The sequence below is a fragment of the Lepidothrix coronata genome, unplaced genomic scaffold (genome assembly GCF_001604755.1).
Source record: "Lepidothrix coronata isolate B3197 unplaced genomic scaffold, Lepidothrix_coronata-1.0 Scaffold29, whole genome shotgun sequence".
In the NCBI taxonomy this organism is placed as follows: Eukaryota; Metazoa; Chordata; class Aves; order Passeriformes; family Pipridae; genus Lepidothrix; species Lepidothrix coronata.
Genome location: NW_016690209.1, coordinates 1,200,784 through 1,222,760, shown reverse-complemented (window position 1 = coordinate 1,222,760; position 21,977 = coordinate 1,200,784). Strand labels below are relative to the sequence as shown.

The 21,977-nt window shown below is 37.2% G+C and overlaps 1 protein-coding gene across 2 annotated transcripts in view; it reads right to left on the bottom strand.

Moving 5' to 3' along the window:
- LOC108495262 overlaps positions 1 to 21,977 on the bottom strand; it is a 268,389-nt gene that overhangs the window by 243,787 nt on the left and 2,625 nt on the right. The gene's annotated exons all lie outside the window — the stretch shown is intronic.

The following is a 21,977-nucleotide window of genomic DNA, read 5'->3' as shown; positions in this document are numbered from 1 at the left end:
TTTCAGATGCATCTTAACTCCGTCGAAATTTCCCATGTTAAACTGTTCCTATCCCCTCCCATGACATCCACTGAGGCAAAATTGTAGAGGCGTGCAAATATTTGTATTTGAAGGCCTAAACTCGAGCTAAAGCAGCTGAGAATTCCCCTTTCAATCAGCTAACAGCAGCTCAAGTGTAAATTCACACCAGGGGAGAGAACAGCAGTCTAGACTTTGGTTTCAAGTCCCAGCTACACAACCACCATGAAGTCAGGATATTCCAAGTTTTCTGAGATATTTAGGAATTTCTCCTTGCAGTGATACTGCAGTTACACAAATGAAGCCAGCCCCTGATCCATGGCACTTTGCCACCCATCAGCATAGCAGCATTTATGTAAAGACAGTGAAATAATCCAGGCTAAAACCAAGCACTTTTTAGTGATGTAGGACTCAGGAACAGAGAGACAGAACACACAGTAGGCTACAAACTGGGTGCAGGGGAGGAACTTCTGAGCCAGAACTTTGTTGCAGAAGAAAATGCGTTGTTGAATTGAAGAGTTCTGCTGAAAACAAACATACATTTTTTTATCACACAGGAACGTTAAATAACTGATTGGAAGCACTTTCTGGAAGTAGAGACAAGATGACACCCAAACAGCTGCAGTATGTGCTACATTTTGGCTGCCAACACAAAAAACCTGAGAGTCAGTGACAGAGCACATACCCCCAAATACAACTCAGATACACAACATCAGAAATTCATGGAGCCCCAGTGTAATAGTATCTGCCCATTATCCCACAGATGAACTGATCATTACTAAATGATTAGCAATTAATCCCAACTTTACATCCTCTATAAGGGGCTCTACTGAGCAGTTACAGAGGTAAGAGCTCTTGTAATCATTGTAGATAGCTCTCTGAAAGTATTGTCTCTGTGCTCAGTAGCAGCGACAAATTGAGTATTAAGAGCTATTTGAAAAAAATATAGACCAAGCAGAAAAATACATTTTGTTACAGCATCAACATAATTTGAGTACCCCATATTAAAGGGCAGGAGCAAGGCAATATACCAAAAAAGGCACACAGGTGTGTGTTATTTCCAAAGAAATAATTAAACAAGCACTGACTACCATGAAGACATAGACATAGACAGATTTGACCCTCAGAACACAACTCATACAAGACGTGAGCAATTAGTAATCTCATAATGCACACTGGACAATTATTCAAAAAAAAGATGGTTTTTCTTTCTGTTTTGCTTTGCTTATTTAAGCAGGAATCCACTCACTCTCCCACCTCCTCCCCACCCCTTATAGCATTGTGGGAAACCTTAATGATAAAGATCCATGACTTTCCATTCCACTTCCTATCCTCACAGATCTGCCTACAAGGGATATTGCCTGCTGACATTGCTCTTGGAAGCAGGAAGGAACAAGAATCCAACTCTGAATTCAGCTCTGATGTTCAAACAACAGCACTATTTATTTATAAGTACCTGCTGTATTTACCACTCTGGACTTTTCCATATTGACCAAGTACTGTTGCCCAAACAGTTATTCTTTATGCTGAAGGACAATTTTTGTGTTACAAGTCTGGATACTCTTGAACATCTGCTTCTGGGTAAAAGCTCTGGTAACTGGCACAAGGAGACAGAACTAGTAATATTCGAGATTATTTTTAGACTGAAAAACATGGTTGATACAAAATCTGGCTTAATATTTGATAATTGTCAAATAGTAATCCCCTGTAATAACCAGAACTGATATCTCTCAAAGCAGTTTTAATGAGAATTTGTGAATAGCTATTTATTTTTGAATGATAACATACGTTAACCAAAATTAAATTTCTCAGGTAAATGAACAAGGCTCTTTCTAAGCTTAACCTCTGCATTCCGTGCTCCTGTAAGATTCGGTCTGTTTGGACATGCTGATTCCAGGGTAAGGACATCATTGCCAAAGCTACTGAAAATAATTTGGAGAGAGCACTCTGACTAAGAAATGTCCAGCCAGGTAATGCAATTATAAAATATGTGTCCACACAGTGGGCCAAGACATCAAAACCTTGAGAACAATTCCCCTTGTAAAAAAACCATAAAAGTTGTTTCCATTGGCTTTTGCTGGTTTTTGTTTGAGATGTGTTTGGTTTGTTCTCAGCTTTCACATCACAAACTCCTTGTCATGTTTTTCTCTCATCCATCATCTCAGTGCAAGAGACCTGCAGAACAAACAAGGTCTGTTACCCCAATGTCTATCAGCCTCCCTAGTTTGCATAGACAGACCCTTTGAACAACGTCAGCTAACTGCTTATCCCTGTCCCAACAATTCTAAGTAACTGGAAGTAACTGGAATTGAAAGATAATTTGGGGGTTTGAAAGTGCATATCAAGTTGGGGGTTTGTTGTTGTTGTTGGTGGTTTCATTGTTGTTGTTGTCTTTCCAAAATTCTTCTTAAATATACTTTCTGAATAATCTTGGAACATAATTCTTACAGTGTGCTTCAAAGAAGTACAGCAGACATGGCCAGTAGGGCTGATCACAAGACATTATGCTGAATGAAACATCTTGTTTTCTGATGGAAAAAAATGGACTGCACATATTCTAACATGTTTTTCTGAACTGGGACCCGTATGAGTAACATTCAGAAATGTCTATTTTCACAATCTCCAGCTAGAAAATTGTTTGCCATTAAAATTCAAAGTGCATTCTTGGCAATGAACAACAAAAAACAAACAAACAACCCCCCTCCCCAAACCAAAAAAAGAAAGAGAAATCTTTTTTTTCCTGTAGAAGGGGAACACACATTTATAAGACACCTTTTCCAGAGAAGGAAGACAGTAATAATTCTTAATTCTTAACACTAATAATTCTTAGTCCAGCTTAGGGCTGTAGAAGGTTCGTTATCAGGCAGGAAGAGAGCTAATATGTGTAAAGTGTCTGTCAGATATCATTAACATTTTAAATCACTGAGGTTGCTAAACTCAGGCAGTATTAATGGCATTTGAGGAAGCAATGCTATTGATCAGAGAAAGCAAAAACAGAAGCACGCTTGTTTTTGGCTTCTGACCACAAAACTATCAATGTCTGCTAAATAATTTCAGGTAGAGGAGATAAATTCATGACACAACACAACCACAGAGTGCTCTGCCAGTAACTTGCTCCCATTGGTACAATAAAAGTTCTATTTAAGTGATTTGATTCATTATGATTGCTACACTATGGCATGGAAAACGACTTGCTGGGAAGCCAGTCCCAGAGCACCCAGGATTTTAAGGTGAGCTTATGGAATGTCACCAGGCACCCAAAGGAAGGCAGTGGAAGTCAATGGGGGCAAGTGTGCTTTTCTCTAGGCATGGAACTGTACCTAGGAAAAGGCTCCCTCCTCCACACTCACCCCTTCTTCTTCTTACATTCCATTGTATTGCTTGCACTTTCCTGACTACATTTCTGAAATCACTGTAAATAGGGTGTATATGGTTCAGAGAATACACGGAACACCTGATCCAGATACTCCCAAAAAATATTCCGTTCTGAAAGAGTGGTTTTAATTCCTTATCTGAAAGATCAAAAAACAACCCTACTCAATCTGGGTATTCAATAACTGCAAATTTAAAAAAAATAACTGCAAATTTAAAAAAAAAAAGAAATTAAAAATTTGAAATGCAAAAAGCTGAATCATACATTTGGATGAAAAAAACTATTTGTGCCACAGAATATGTTTTATCAGTAAAAACCTATAAGGCAGTGAAAGGAGTATCCAGAGCTCCATTTGACTGTTTTGCCTCAACTGGGGGCAAAGGTACCGGGCATGTTAGGACAAGGTGCTTTTTCATGCTTGATTAATTTTCAGGAATTGATTATTTAAGATGTTCTAAATGAAGTCAGATATGCAAATATTGCATGAGAAACTATTAACTTAATTACATTTTTTCATTCATTTATCACTATATATAAAATATGCTGGCTTTTTAAGTCAAAAACACTGTATAAGAAGTGATTGATTGAACTGATTAATACACAACTTGCAACCTGAACAATACTCTAACTAGACTAGGACTTAAATTTTCAGGTAACCACAAAAAGGAAATCATATGAGACAACAGCAAAGAAAAGCAATGCATGCAACATTTTAATAAAGCCAGAGATCTGACAAACAAGGTTGCTCAAGACAGACACATGGAAAAAAGAAATCAATAAAAATTTCGGTGTGTTTTTTTTCAACAGAAAGGAAAAGAAAGAAACAAAGTGATATCAAATGCTCCACAATGGAAAGATATAAATATGGACAAAAATATTTTAAATTTTAGTCATCTCAGCTAGAATTTAATTTCTTTATTGCCTTCAAGTATAAGATGCAAACATCTCAAAGTGGAAACTGTGAAATAAGTATAAAAGAATAGCATGTGCATGCAAAGGCAGCACCAGAAAAGTGAACAAATTGAGGTACAATTAGCAAGAGATAAAGAACAAAAAGAAGTTCTATAAATACACTTCAGTGTAAGAGGAGGACCTAGGAAAACTACTGGCTTGGCAGCAGCTTGAAGGCAAAATTAAGCTATTGACATATTGTGCCAAGAAGTCTGAACTGTTTACTGCTTCATTAACAGTGGTTACCTTGAAGGTCAATTGCAATCAACTGGCTCCTGCAATTAAAATCTATTTTAAAAAAATAAAATACAATACACAAAAAAAGGGGGAGGGAGGACACAATATCGGCACAGAGGAAAAAAAAGATTAGGAAAAATATGTAGGTCAAATAATTCAAAATAAGCTATGCCATATTACATTTGTCCAAAGTCTTGGAGAATTGGATGAATATCAGAGCTGTTGCTGCTTGAAAGCTGTTATCAGAATTATTTCAGAAAGCACAAGATGGATGGACATGGGTACAAAAGCCCTTAGAAGAGAAAAAATGCTGCCTGCCACAAAAGGGGAAGAAAAAACTATAGCCTAGTTACTTAAATTTTCTTTGCTTTCTCAGTTTGTAAGTAACCTAAAAAAAACCCAAGGAAATTAATAAATGAGCATGAATTCATCAAGAACAAGGCCTAACAAGGTAACAAGCCTTGTAGTACGGAAAATAATTGATGCTGCATTTCATGATTTTAAAAAGACTTTTGGCATCATTGTACAGGACTGTCTCTTGATCTAACCAAGAAATATCATCAAACCAGTATTATTACAGGGTAAATAGCTATAGAAAAAAAAAATATCCTATAGCTGTCAGTGACTCACTGTCTAAAAGGAAAAAGGCATCTAATGGAGCTCTTGGTCAGCCTTGAATCCAGCACTATCCTTTATTTTCATCATTAAGTCAGAAGATTGACTGCTCCCATAATACAGAATCACAGAATGTTCTGTGTTGGAAGGGACCTACAAGGATTGTTGAGTCCAACTCCTGTCCCAGCACAGGACAACCCCAGTAATCACACCCTGAGCCTGAGAGCATTTGAAGGCAGGTATAAGTTGGGAAGATCTGCAGGCACACTGGGAGACACATTTAGAGTCCAAAAAGATCTCGGCAAAAATGGTTTGCAAGAGATGAAGTGTGATTCAAGGACAGGTACATTATTATTCTTCTCAGAAATAATAAACAGCTGAAATGTAGGTTTAGACACAGTGCAACAGTTCTGCACTAAAGCAGCAGGATCTGAAGCTAAACCTGAATCTACCAAGCTATTGCAGATAAAAGTAGGCATCATACTGGAAGCTTCAGAGACAGAATAAAGCATGCAATGAATGCCATCTGAAATTATCTTCTTGCTTTACTTGCTTTTGAGAAGGCTGTAAACGGCTTAATGTTTAGTTGTGGACACTGCCCGCAGATTAAAAGATGCAGTTAATTTGAAAAAGCAGCAGACTAGAAAATAATCTGCAAGAAAAGACTGAAATATTGGACCTTATTCCAGGAAAGATTTCAAAAAACCATCATTATAACACAACAGAAATATGCATTTGTATTCCAGAAACAGAGACTTGAGTTAGACAAAAAACTTTGAGTCAAAAAAACCTGTGCAGAGGTAAAGACAGGCGTGCAAGGAAATTAAATAGTCTTGGATAGCTTTTGAAACTGGTTAGGAAAACATCTGTCAGGAATGGTTTAGTTATAACAGATTCTGTATTTAGGACAATTTCTTAAGGTTTCTTCCAGACTCTTTCCCACTTATTCTTTAATCTTACAAAAATGATAAATCATAAAAGTAGTTGAAAATATATTTCATCAAATCCCGCTAAAATTATTAAATATGTCAAGATTTAAAGTAACTTTTCCTCAGAACTTTTCAAAGCCAGAACACTCTCTAAGCCAAGCAGAATCAGTTATGTCCCTGTCCCATTTTTCCTCAGAGGGGTAGCAGCAGTTGTAGAGCTTTCTCCTAAACCTTCCTCTTTCTCTTCTAAATCTTCAGGTGCATCAACCAAACATGGAACCTCATTGCATGTGCCTTTGAACTTATGAAATGAGAATAAACCTGCTCATATGGGACTATGGCATCAAGTCCAAAAAAACACCACACATTATAAAAATCCACATCAATAGCCTGAAGGAGGTGTTCCAACACATGAAGATACAATGCTCAGTAATCTTAATACTTGGAAAGTATTAGATAGTAATTAAACAAATCAAATAAACATCCCTCTCTGTCCATGTCAATCTAACACCAACAGTATGGTCACGGTTATCTTTAATTTGACTTCTGTGTTCCAGCCTAATACAAGTGATTTCCACATCTTGACAAGTCCAGCTTCAATTACCATGACAACACGAACACATAATTATATACATGCATTGAAAGCAAATGTAGAGGAGTAGAAAGCATCCAGAGGACTTTGTGTTTGTTACCTGCATGCTAAACAAACTCACACCCCCTGACTGCAATGTAGGTCTTTACAGGAGTTCATAACGGTCAGCAAAATAGTGAATTAAAATTATTTGAATTCAACAAAACATAAACTCAACAATAAGATTACCCCAAACTTCATTTTATTCAACTCCATGAGAAAAACCTCAAAAAGCTAACAAAAAAAGGTCAGTGGTTTCACCCGGGAATTTATTATCAAAATAAATAATTTGATTAGAATACTTACGCAATGACAAGTACAAGGAGTTTAAAACCTCCGTTTTTGGTAAATATAACTTTCCTATATTGGCATAACAACCTGAAAAAATTGTGTCTTCTATATAACGATTTATTTTTAGGACACGCTTTTTAAAAAAATCCCCAAGTTTTCTTAAATATCATAGCCTGATCATCTCTGTTCCCAGTAACATATTTAAAACAGTTGTGAATAATTCTAATTCCAGTCTGTGTGCCCATTCAGTGCTAAATTTTTATCCCTATGATTTTATCAACAAATATTGCAGTTATCAGCTATTATCAGCTGTGGTTGCTTCTGAGGTAAAAAGAAATGTCTTTAGAGGACTGAAGTCATCAATCTCATTTAACCAGGACACTGAAGTTGGTAGCTATGCTGGGCATTAGTTTCAGCTCTTGAGCAGGGAGCAGAAGTTTATTACTGTACTTCTGAGAAATCAGTCCAATTCATCAAGTTATGTCAGTGCAATTTCCATCACTGACATTTAATTTTTTTGTTGTTGTTTTTCTTTTCTTTTCTTTTCTTTTCTTTTTTTTTTTGGATGCAGGAAAAAAATATTTTTGCTGTAAAATGTCAAAGTGAAATGGAGATATAACTTCAGAACTCTAGGACCGGTCATTGACTATTTTCCCTAAAGAGAACCCCCACCTTTTCCCGGGACGCAAAACCTTTCACCATCACAAGCTCTGTCTTTGTCAGCATGTGGAATTTGTCCTCTGCTCCCGGAATCTGGAGATCAGAAGCTCCTTGTCAGTAACATGTAACTCTCACTGGTACATGGCAGCAGCTTTGATATTCCTGCTTTCCCAAACTGTTGTCCTAAAGGAGCTTGGGCAGATAACAAACTTAAACCAGAAATAGGAAATAGCACTCACCTCACTGATTTCAAAGAGCAGCACTTACATTATTGAATAGATAGGACTATTCATATGCCTTACTTGTCCAAATGAATAGAATGAATATCTTTGAATGTCTTTCAGAACAGGATAGAGAAAAGAAAATCTCACACAGGTATGAAAACATTAAACAAGCACTTCCACTAGGGGAAAAAAGAAGACAGGAGACTCTGAGTTCATTTAAATGAACGACAGTAACTCTCCTAGACTTTTAATGGGAGCAAGATTTTATCTGAGATGAGAACCAAAGAGACAGAGTGAGGTAGGGTAAGAAAGAGGGAAGTTATTTCTGATAGTAAAGACTAAAAATAGACTTCATCCAGTCCTGCTGTGACTAAACAAGTGTCTTTAGTGAAACAAGAGACAGTAGAAAGACTAGGAATTCACTGAGAGTGCCTCTGTGACAATGTACATCACCACAGACTAGTTAACCCACACTAAGCCTCCACTACTCCCAACAACCCAGTAGGAGATCCTGTGGAAGTTCTTCAAGGGAATCACTTCAAGCCTCCAAAGCACTAAAACCAGTGGCTTCGCTACCAAGGTAGGGGGTCTCTCAACATGTAGCCTTGGAGCAGCAAGAAAGCTGTGCAGACATTTGGGAACAAACTGCACTTTTCCCTTCATGTGGTAGCCAGGAAATTAGTTATTTCTGTTCCAATTTGTCTGTAAAAACCCAAATAACCCAATATTAATATGCCATATTCACCAAATTTGGTAGGTAAGACCACCTGACCAGGCAAAATATTCAAATAAATCAGGTTGTTAAAGGACTAAAAATTAAAAAGAGAGGATTAAGGAAAGTTTCCGAATGCTAAAAAGGACCCAAAGTTTTGTAAGCAAAGAAGAGAGGTAACAGTCAAATTTCTTAAATAAAATAAACAAATTAGCAACAAACAAGCTGTAATAGCTTCTGATAAAGTTAGGTAGATCTGTAATAATAGATAACAAGGTCTCAGTCTTAAAGAAACTGTTTCTGCCATGGGTGAGGCTGAGGTAATTAGCATGCATTTCTATTAGAATCTACTTTTAAGTGTAGTTTTTTCACTTGTATATAGTGGCTAACATTAACAAGGGTAGATTTAAATAGGAATGCTCAGTTTAAAAAAATCAAAAATTAAATTAGCTGAAGAGTATCTTTCTTGGGAAGTCTCTTGAGAATAACACTTAAAAAGGGTTCTGCAACTATAGGTTTAACTGTTTGCAGATCCTTTGGAAAGTTCTTGGATTACCCAAGCAAACATAACTCTTTAAGCTTGCAGACTCTGAAAAGGTAGCATTACAATAGGCTTCCTTTTGAAATAGGGAACTAAATTTCGTATTTATAAAGCACTCCAAAATGGATCCACCCAAACCACTCTATGACCACTAATATCAAAGGAAACTCAAATTACACACTGAGACTCCTCCTAAAAGAGTCTAGGAGGACATGCAGGTTAAGGCACAGCACAGTTTTGAATGCACACAGGAACTGAACTAAGTTAGTTTTACAGAAACAAAAAAACCCAACATATTAAAATGCATATGAACATATATAAGATTTTATTAAAAAACTCTTCACTTCTGAATTCAGTTTAAATATATGAACAGAACAAACCAAGCCAGCACCACTTTCAGCTCTACACAGGATCCTGCAGGACGAGGTTTAGCATCTGTTTTAGCTGGGTTGGTGTGGCTGAGAGCAATTAACTGATTCCAGCTGGCAGGAGCTGTGACAGAGGAACAGGAGGTTACTTCTGTAAAAAGCATTTCTTGTGCTTTTCACTGCTTCCCCTTCCCAGTAGTTCTGTAGGTTTCAGGGTTAACAAAGCTATGTTCGTAGTGCACCAACTCAGTTTTAGCTTCGAGTTCCAGTCTTGAAATATGTCACATGTGAAAGTGCTTTTCTTCCTTCCCACTAGCACTGGTCATTTCCCATGTCCTCTGTATCAAAATCCCAGACAAAGAATGGCAGTGGGGTCTGACAAAGAAATTGCAAGGTTTGCTTCCTTTTATCTTTTTTCACAGATTTTTTTTTTTGTTATTACTATTTTTTCTACAGTAAATTATAAATTTCTATCCTTAGTATTCCTCTGAATCTTGAGCATCTTCCAAATACTTTCACAGCATATATTAAAGAAATAACATATGGGGATGGCTGTATTTATAGCAGAGCTTCAGTCATTATCATTCAGCTCTAATTTCTCCACAAAGACTGTGTTAACGTTTCTTTGAACAGTTTCATCACATTAATGAATTCAAAAGATTTTGCTATTTTTTAAGTGGTGACAGGAACAGCAGTTTGACATCAGAATAATGAATTTAACCAGCTTTCTGATTACCATGCCAAATTTTACATCCCCTGGGCACCTGAGGTAATGTCTATTCTTATCCCATAATCTATAAAGATTCAGCTACTTCTGTTATTGCTTTTTTATGAGTAAGCTTTTGATCTCCAGCAGATTCCTGCATAATAAAAGAGGCACAGAGGTATTTTCCTTGCATGAAGAATTACAGGGTCAAGAATAGGCAAAGAAATGTTTGATCTGATGACGTTATGCACAACACTGTTCCAAATTTTTTCAAGCGCATATAATTAAACTCTTAAGGTTGGACAGGAAGTTGGACAAATAGCTGTAACTAAAGGCAAGGTGCTTCTATCTAAAGCACTGAGACAGGAAAAATAGAATCATAGAATATCCCAAGTTGGAAGGGACCCCCAAGGATCAATGAAACCAACTCCTGCCCATGTGTGGGAGAGCCCCAGGAATCCCACCGTGTGCCTGACAGTGTTGTCCAAGCATTTCTTGAACTCTGCCAGGCTTAGTGCTGTGACCACTGCCCTGGGGAGCCTGTTCCAGTGCCCAACAGGTGAAGAACCTTTTCCTGATGTCCAGCCTAAACTTTCCCTGGACACAGCTTAATGCCATCCCCACAGGTTCTGCCACTGGTCACCACTGAGAAGATATCAGTGTCTGCCCCGCCGCTGCTTCCCTTGTGAGGAAGCTGCAGATCCCAATGAGGTTTTTCCCCTCAGTCTCCCCTTCTCCAGGTTGAACAAAGCAAGTGACCTCAGTCACTCCTTGTACAGCTTCCCCTCTTTCAAAGACATTGGGAATTACCCTTTTTCCTGGTCTCCTTACAGTATCACTGGGACAGTACCTCCTCACAGTGTCAGCATGATTACTACATTCCAGAAGCTGTCTCTCCTTCTATATGCCAGCTTTCAGAACAAGTGCTAGGTTAGAAAAGAAATTCCTACTTTTCATTTTAGGAAATGAGGAACCGGGACCATCTGTACTGGGTTTTAGGGGTGAGGTGTGGGCAGGAGGGGCCGTGGGGGTTTTTCCCACGAGTCCCACATCGGCCACACTCAGGGCACAACCCTGCAGAAATGTGGTGAAGAAAAGGTAAAATGCTGCCCAGAGGGGTTTTCCTCATAGGACTGAGGGAAAAGAGGTCGATAAACAGCCCTGCCAGTGATAATGGAGAGTGATAATGCTGTGGGCATCAGAGCAGGGACTCTCCTGCAGTCCCTGGGGACACTGTAATAGGGTAGGTTTTCCTCTTGCAAACTAAACAGGATCAGACACCTACACTGCAGACTTGGTACCTCAGGCAGGGTTCGGCTGTACCTTTGGACAATTTTAATGGGATAATGTGTTCAAAGGTTTTCACCATTTTCTATGCAGTGACAAAATCAGCAGATTGCTTGATGTCATAACAGATAATTTAACCAGCTCCTGATCAATCATTTGTAAAAGTTTATATTCACTGGGAATTTAAATTTGCTTGTCAGAGACCTCTAGTAATTTTTTCATGCTGTCAAAAATGTGTCTTAAATGGAAAAATGTTCAGGTAAAATTGCATTTGGCAAATGTATTAGATCAGCATTGCCAAGAAAACTTGGCACCACTGCATGTGTAGTGGGGAGGGGGGTTTGTGGTCCCTTCATGACAGCTCCACTCTGCTGCTCCTTCCTCCTCACACTTTTCCCCTATCCCAGTCTGGGTCCTTCCCACAGGCTGCAGCTCTGCGAGAACAGCTCTTCATGGGTCCTCTGCAGGCTGCAGTTCTTTGGGACAAACCTGGTCCAGAACAGACTCTCTTATGGGCCACATTCACTCAGGGAATAGCCAACTGTTGGATATTCTCTGAATGTACCTCCCAAGTCTTAAACAGAGAAAATGAGAATGTATATTTAGCTGCTGCCGAAAAGCAGGGTCCTTTATTTTATGCCATCCTTCTCCACTACTCTGAGACAGAATTTTACAACATACAGACCTAGTAGATTACGGTCTTAAGTAAATCCCACAAAAGAACAATGTGGAAGAGTATAAAGACAGCTTGCCAGCACATTTATCTCTTCCACTTAAGCCTAGAAACACAGAATAAGTATATATATATAGTCTTCCAAAAGGCTGAAAATAGTAATAGGCAATCCCAGTGGCTTGAGATGCTGTCTACAGATGGTGTGCTCTTGTTCTGAAAATCAGTTAGGGAAGAGAAGGGTCTTTTTGTTCACTGTGTTGGGATTCAGTTGAGACTCTTTAATAAGGAACACTGAAACAGAACTTGACTTTCTCTTGTGCACTAGGTACAGGAATTTCTGGATGAAACCACAGTACATATCATCACCTTAAAAAAAAAGACATCTCAGAATGGTTCAGTACAGTAAGTGAAGACAGATTAGGGTAAATAGCAGGACCATTTCTGACAGCTGGGAAGAAATCAGTAAAGTAGACTTCCCTACTCAAGCATGGCTCCCTATAATGTGCAGACATTGTTTAGGCAATTGATAGTCTAACAAAAATATGTTATAAATAGGATTGTACACCTCACATAGTAAATTACCTCAGTAAATACTTTTTTTTTTATCTGTGCAAAAACATAACCTCAAATGTATGCACTTCATTATCTAGCTATAACTTTAGGCACTGCAGTTTTGAGATATACCAAGAACAAATTGGATGAATTAGGAAAAATATTAAAATGTTATAATTGTTGGATGCATGGGAAGTTTTAATAATGCATATAAGTAATTTTTAATCATAACATTTAAGAAGATGCAGGTATATTCAATTAGCATAGTCCACTGAATACACAGAGGTTCTAGGCCCAAGTCCTATCCTTGCTTCTCCATAAATCCTTTCTTGCCTCCGAGAAGATGCATGAAGATCCACAAAATTATTTTAGGTATATAACACCTTGGTCATCATATCTGTGATCTGAAAAGACATCAAGGGTTTTATCTTTAATCTAAATATATTTCTACAAAACAGTTAAGTATTTGTTACTTATATGAAATACAAACATGGCCTGCATCCTATTTTCTAGTTCAGCATGTCACAAAAAATAAATGGCCAGAAGTTCTTCCCTCTGCATATAGAAACAGTTTGCTGCATGTGATTCATCTCAGCCCCCTCATTACAGACAACCTTGTCACCATAGGATTGTGAGTATAAGAACAATAAAAGAAATAGAGAATTCTCAGTGTTTTCTTCAATGAGATGATGGGCTGTGAAAGGTACTGGACCGACAGCTCTGGAGGTGAAGTCCTCTCCTGAATTGCCACAGTAGAGAGAAGAGCGATGGAATTTCCCCCGCACCCTCCCGGGTGTGTGATTTATCCCTGACCTTGAGAAGTGCCCGTTTCATCATTCGCCTCTGCACTGAAACTGCTCCCAGGAACGGCACCTTTTCATCAGGGAGCAGACTGAAAAAGAGCATCAGCTCCTTACAGCCCAGAGCACACACAGGAATTGCTCTTCTGTGCGTGGCTGATCCTCCCCTCTGTGAGCAGCACCGGCATTGTCACTGATGTATTTTGTACAGCTGCAGGCTCACGTTTTCACTGGTTGAAAGGACAAAAATTAAAACCTTCTTCTAAAAGTTAAAGCAATAAAGAACCTACACCAAGAAATACGTGATCATTTAAGGACATATACGTTCACACTGGCAATGAGCTGTGTTCTTCACAGATGCATATTTTTGCTATTTTTAATACAGGAAAATGTATGGGACATTTAGTTCTGTTTTCCTCATTAGAAATATATGGCACTGCACTGTTCCAATGTTTGATAGAATATTTGGGGAAAAAGTCCCAGGCTGTTGGTATTTTGCTGCACAACTGAAAAAGTATTAATTATGGAAGGAGGAAAAAACAGCTGGAATGGATACAAACAAATTACGTATAAATTTGTTGAACAGATTACTCTATTGTTCAACAACAATGAACAATTTTCATCTTAGAAAAAACAATTCCAATATTAAGAGCAGAATCTATACATATTATAAAGGGAGGTTTAACAAGATATAACAAGTTGGATCCAGTCAAAATTCTCATTTGATTGTAACTGTCACACAAGAAATAAGCATGAAATATTTCTGTGTATCTTCAATCTTTTAATTCAGAAGAGATAAGGGTGAAGAGGGCAAATACTTTCAAACATTAGTGATGAAAATAGAAGATGAAAGGGAAACAAGAAGCAAGAGGAAAGGAGGCAGAAAAACCCTGCATTAAATTTAAATTATATCTATATTCTGAGAGACACTAACACTGTGATATGAAATTTATCATGTGAAGTGTCTACACACACTTCTAAAACCTTTACTTAAAGACTTTTGAAGTGGCATCTTTGAATTTGGATGGGCATGGACAAAACTGAAATAAAGGTTTTCTGGGTGCCATTTTATAACTGTGGGTGAAATTCATACTCAGAGTGACTGCAAAACAAAAAGTAGGCAATGCTTGCTCTAGGAAATCTCAATGGGATTTTTAGTCATAGTCTTGTTGTGGAAAATGTTCTGAATAATGGTATTTGATATCCAGTGTCTCCTGCAAACTGCCAGTGTTGGAATTTCCCTTCCTGAAAGTATGTATTTGATATCTGGGCTTCTTTCCCCTCCAACCCCCCCCTCATTTATATGTGTGTGGTTTTCCTTTTAACCCCCCACCCCTTTTTAATGTAAATAAAACTCTGGGGAAAAAAAAAGAGAAACAGAATATCACAGGATTTGAAGATGCCATTCTGGGAACTAGCAAGCAGTCTCAAGAGTAAAAGAAGCCAAGTGATCTTTCAAGTGGGCTATTACTGTAGTTGTGGGAGCAGAATAATGAAACTGAACAGAATAATTGGCCTAAATATCTGGTTAGAGGGCTGGTACAGAGAAAAGAGCATGAAAGGCTCCACTAAAACCACAGAAAGGTGGGTGTTCCTGCAATCAGCACAGAAAAAAAGCATTGGAGAAGTCTGTAAACTAAAGAAGAGGGGGAGGGGAACCATTGGAAAGAAATCCAAGCAGGGAGGGGGAAAATGCCCACTAAATCTGAAGGTCTAGAGGAAAAGAAAGCAGTTGATTGTATTTGCTGACATTCCAAGGATGGTGGTTGGGAAACAGCAATCAGAGGAGGAGCAGTATCAGGAGGTACACACTGTAAGAGAAATATGGGTGGCTCTTGAGATATATGTAGGAACACTTTTATGTATTTTTAAAACAAACAACTTGTATCATATGTATATATAAAAGAAGAACTTCAACTATCACTGCAAAGAGAAAAATAAAAAAACATCCTCTCTAAACTGGTAATTTCCATCATCTGAAGACTTATCAAATAACTTCTGAATAGAAAAGCAGTGAAATCAGCAGTATACTCAGATATTATGATCAACCATGTCAACATTTACATTACAAAACATCGAAAGATGTATGATCCAGTTTTAACATGCTATATATCTGTATATCAGAGATTCTTGCAGTGATTGAAGTGAAAGATTAAGGTACCAGCATTTTCTACACCCTTACTATGTACTTCTAAAAGTAACTCTATAAGTTATCATAAACAGTCCAAACACAAGCATACCCTGTTTTCAGTTCTGATGACAGAAACACACCATGCAGCTGATATTCCTGTTAATGAATGATTATTAAAATGACAGTAGCAATAGGTGACAATTAGAATTACATCATACTTTCCAAAAAGCTATGGCAAGGCATATTCTGTGTAAATAGCATTCCCAATTTCAAGTGACAAAGCAGAAAAGAAGTTGCTTTTCATTGTCTGGTTTGTATTAGAATTCCATAAATAATATACAGATCAAGATCCATTAGCAGGAGTACTAATGCAAGGGGGATGCGAGTGCTGAGGACCTCAATACAGAGAAACATGTCCCAGAAAAAGAGGAAAACTACCAACTTCTTATATAGCAGCACTCCTGGAGAGCAGTCTGGAAAAACAGGAAAGTGTTTCATAAACTGTTATATAAAATTTCTGAATAGGATACTGTAAATAATTAATCCAAATGAAAGAACTGGGGGATCTTTTGGCAGGTATTAAACATAAAAAGAACAGTGATTGGCCCCAGTCCTTTTTTTTAGAAAAAAAACAACAAAAGACACTGACAGTGACTACAGAATCTCAGAATTATTGTAGGGCTTTTACTAATATAAGTTCTAAAGATAAACTGTATTATGTGTTAAAGGTCTTTTCCAACCAAAATGATCTTATGATTCCAATACATAAAAAAGAAATTAGGAAGAGTTATGTAATTCTTGTTTAGTACCTCTCTGAAAAGGAGAGTTCATTATGGTATTTCAATTCCAGTAGTTTTCAGTTTTAGCTTCAGAGATCTATATATACGTATCTGTGCCTCAAAATTAATGTTTCAATAAAAATTATCACTTTGTTTCAGGGAAAATTTTATTAAAGTTCAGTTTAAAACCAAGTTATCTCTGACAACTTACTGCAATACAATAAGCTGGAACATAAAGGAGATGCTCCAATACATTTTAAAAATTAAGAAGGTTCTACCTGGCTAAATCAAGTTATTGCACTCATCAGAAATCAGTTATTATCCACCATCACAAAGCAGATTTGTCTTCCTGAGCCTTCAGAAACTACTAATATTGAAAATCATCCTTGTAAAAAAAAATCAAGAACTTCCTCACGGGACTTTTTTTCAGGGTTAATTTAGTTTGGAATTCTTTTTTGCAAAACTCTTGTAAAACTTTTACTGGCTAAGCAAATCATGCAGAAAGTTGCTCCAAAGAGCTATAAGCCAAACCCATCTCTGGTCAAAACCTATCAGTTACTATCAGATGTTTCCCGAGCAGGGAATCTGGCCCACATCTCTGCTTACCTTAACATACAAGGTTTCCTAAATCCCCAGCTTCACTCTCATAAGAACACCTTTTCCACAGAGTACAGTTATTGTGGAACTGATGATCTCACCTTATATCCAGACCCATTCCCACAGTATTTCTGCATTTCCAGGGTGGGGAGAAGATCAGTACTTCAGCTGCAGACCAGTGTAAGTAATGTTGCTTTGTATTTATTCAGGACATAACATAAAAAGCAAAATGTAGGCAAAATGTTCCCTATAACTTCCCAGTAACTTGAAGTTATTGTAGCCTTAGAGCAGAAGTATCTGAAAGTGTCTGAGGAACATCAGTGATGACATCCCCACCACAACTAAAATCCCAACATCTCCATTATTGCAAACATTCTGCAGTCAAAACACAGTGGGAAGCAAGCAGAGGTTTTGGATGTTTTAATCTGCTGCACACTCACTGCTAGGGAATCTTCCTGTTTCAGGGCAGGTGGGGGAAACACATCTATTCTAAAAGCCTAGGTAAAACATTTATTTTAAATATAGATAAGTGTTTCATGCTTCCTCACAAAAGCATAAGCCTTTCTAGTTATTTCAAACATCATTTAAAAGTCATCTCTCATTTTCAAAACTCTTAATTTACTTTTTTTTTTGCTCTACACAGTCAGTTAATCCCAAATTGTTCCCTACTCTTTCACAGAATCTTCAGGAATTTTTCTCTCTGTGACTCAGAAGCCTTCTCTGCACCTTCTTCCTTTTCAAACAACTTGCTTGTACCTCTGCTTCACTGACTCCATAATTACAAATCTTATCTGAAAATAATTCTCTTTCCTAATATTTTTCTTAGCTCTCTTAGTGAGAAGACGGTTGTGCTGACCATTATGCACAATTCTCTTTCCTGTCGTATCTAACTCTACTATGTTTGGAAATCCAGTATGTAAAAAAAATCTATGAAGAATAGTGTAGGCTGTGCATACAGGAATGGGATGTGTAAATTATGGGGATTACAAACAAAAGAGCAAGATTACAGGGGAATCTCTGGTAGTTATAGGGGAGCATTAAGGTACTTAAGACCACAAGTCTCCATTAGACCTCAATAGGATTTGTATTCCTAAAACTCTTCATGGGTTTTTGTTTTGTTTTGTTTTAAATATTAAAACTGGTAATAAACAAACAGCACTCATCACTATAGTTTTACTGAAAATTCATCGTTAAGATTCAGCACTTTGAAATACAATAGTGTTATAAGAAAATATCCACAAGAGAAACTCTGGTAATTTACGCTAAAAAAATAAATAGAAAGAACTGAAACTTCTGAATCTACTGAAGTTTATAATTAATTAAAGACAACAACAAAAGATTCTCTCTGATCATATAGTAACACTGTCTTCCTATTTTCCCTTTTATTTTCCTTTCATAACACAGTTGTGGTGTTACTTTTCCTTAAGAGTAATTTTGGTTTGCAGCTTTGTTTTGATTTGGTTTTAAAACTGCTCTAAGCAGTTTAAAGACATGAGAGAAACCATGAGTGGCACTTTGGATTTAAAAGAAATAAATCATAAAGCAGAATTTTATAACTTTTTATACACATAGAGAGAACACTCTTAGAAAATAACTACAAGGATATATACATGTCAATAATATTATCTCCTCTAAATACACAAGATCATCTAGAAATCTGTGAAGTCTCCTAACAAACAATTTAGGTATATTGTACTGTATCCATCTCTACCACGGCTCAGTTACCCTAAAAAAATCTCATTAACTTCTGTTCACTTTCAGCTAAGATGCCAGTGCAATTCTTTCACATAACAAATTTTTTGTTTTCAAATCCTCTATGGGAAACCTTAACCTTGATTGCACCTACGTTTCTATGTGGAGAGTGCCACGCTCCATGGATTTGGCAGCCTTGCACACACAAGAGTCTGTTAGCTCTGTAATTAATTTTATGTCCATGAAAGCATAAATACATATGGGTACACATTTTATCATCTGTTTCTTTCCTTTAATGAAGACTCTGATTCCACAAGATGAGGGAAGAAAATTCTCTTTTCTGCTGACTCACTGTAACAGCAGTAGAGATTCAGACCAGTGGTTGAAGTGATGCTGAAAAAAAATTGGCTGCTTGTCTCTATTTTGCACAGTACTAAATACTGTATCAACATGCATTACTCAAAACACTCAAAATTTCATCTCTGAAATAAGAAAAGTACAAGTGCTTGTAACCTCTGCTGCTTTTGAAGCTTTCCCACTACAAGAATATTGATAGTGAGGCTATCTGGAGTTTAAACTCATTAGTAGAGTGAATTAAGCGTATCATAGGGAAATCCTTTTCAAGAAAAGTGGGCAATTGGCAACATTTTAAAGAAAAATCACCATCATCATCATAATCCCTAATTAGAGATAAACAACCAAGGAGAAACATGTATAGCGTTTCACAGGAAAGTTTTGGCGATGCTCTACTTTCACTGTTAAGGTTTTGGACTCCACTTGCCAAACACTGTTTGATTAAGGACTAAGGGTTGTTGATGGTCTCTTTCATTCTCTTTTTCAGAACGACAGGAATTCATTTAGTCCAAATTGTTTTGCATTTCCTGCAAATAGTGCGAGTTGCTACTTAACCAACTAACAAATGCAGTCAGTAGCAGAATGAGACATTAAACTGAAGACTGACAAATTCCATTATTTTTTCCAGCTCCAAGTCATGTTCCAAAGCAGATTGGAGCTGATGTAGACATGCTTCTTTCAACTCAGTATCTTTTTTTACAGAAATTTTTCAATTTGCCAATGCCATGCATTATTGGCATGTACTAATTTTGCAGGTCTATGCTTAAAACTGTGTTTCTATCAGCACATTCTAAGCACAGTCACTCATTTTATAGTGCATACAGTTATATCTCTACAATGTATTTTAGTCTATGGCAGCTAATGATGCTGCCTCTTCACTTAAATCCAAATATACTGTTGAGTTGCATTCTAAGTCATTATGATATTATCAAACACTTCAAAGATAAAAATGCATTTATATTTCCCAAATAAATTGCACCTGAAAATAATAGTTTGACATTGAATGCAATTGTTTTGATAATGTAATCTAGAAATTTCAACACTTACTAGTCCTGAACAAAATTTTAAAAGGCACTTTTTGTTCATTTGTCCATCCCCCATTTTGCACTCTAGTATTCAGTCAGGTTGTTGTGAGACATCTGCAAAAATTATCTGCAGTCTCTCTATTGCCATAACACAGACAATCCACCAGGTCCCTTCATGAACTGCAGAAACAAAGACACCTCTCCATGCTGCACACCAGTGTGCATTTTTGCATGTGTGAAAAGGCTTTCAGTAGAGTTGCAGCGAGTGGTATTTCTGCTACCATTTGATGGACAGTCTGATCCTGCATGGTTACTGTAAAATATAATCTGAAATAGAGGTTTAGAACTATGGTATACCTTTAACTTCCTGACATATGCAGCACAGTCTGCTGTTGAGGAATTTTCCTCTCTCCAAAGGCATAAGCAGACAAGGCAACACTAATGCTACTCACACTTTGCTCAGCGGGAGGTAATGCAAAATCAGCACAGGAGCAAATATCATATGAATAGTGTGGAGCTCCTTTTTCCTTCCCTCTCCCATCTCAGTTCAGAGTTGGAAAGTGCTAACATACAGGACAGATACCATTCTTCTTCAAGCAAAAAGAATGAAGAGAAATCATTTGGTAAGTGACCTCTGGGAGAACAGAATTTACTGAAAGTAAATAACTGACCTCCGTAAGCAGTGCGGTGCTGAGCAGCTACAGCCAGGGATAGAACCTGTCACAGCAACAAATTCATCTCTCAGTTGTACTGGTGTCACTGAGGGTCCTCTAAATTCACAGCTGGTGTTTCTCTAGCTCTATAGTGACGATATCAACATATCAGTTCATTGATGCTGCACTTATTATGATGCACTTATTAAGTATGGATATATTTAGCATCAAATACAGAGACAACAAAAAGTACTCTATACTTAGTGACATATAAATAAAACACAGTGAATTATTTCCCCCAATGGAACAGTTGAAAGTTTAAAGCATCTGTTTCTTTGAATACACTTGATAAAACAATGTTACAAAGGACGCACACATTTTAATTACTCAAAAACATATAAATGGAGTGTTACAGAGATAGATTAAGTAGGTATGGGAATTTAATTACTCAGGATATCTTTAGAGACTTCCATTCATGATATTTCTTCATTTTTAAACAAAAAAAATTCTCATCATATACCTATATGTCTATATCTAACGTAGGTTGTCTTTTATTCCAAAGGCTGCATTAATGACACAGCATAGATTAAAAGCAAATATTGTGAAGTATATAGAGCTCCAGAGTTCACAGCAAAATCATCCTTGTTTTTATAAATGTTATTGGTAGACTGCAATCCATTAACAGGCAAGCCCAAACTCAAACACATCATTAACAGGCTATTAAAGTTCATACAGCATTAATATATGACAAACAACCCCTTTACCGTATTATGAACTCATTCTCTTTTTCTTGAAAATAAATGCTGGCGTGATGCACATAACATACATGCTTCCCTTGGAAAGGAGACAGTTCAGAACCACAAAGTTTGAATGCAAAAATATGCCAAATGCATTTTCTGGGTACCCAATTTACGGAAATTAATGTGTAAAAGGAGTCTTACTAATTACTGAGAAAGCAACATGCAATCAGTGCATGTCCAGTTATGCAAAGGACAATGGGAAACACAGACCTGCAGAGAACAGTCCCTAAACCCAACTGACCCAGCACATTTAATGTTTTCTATCCCATGTTGTTTGCATGTACTTTCTTTCACTAACTTCCATTAAAATGCCTGCTCAGTTAGCCTATTAGCCTACCTGTAGCTGAAGCAGCTCTTACCTTCCTCAGATTTTGTACT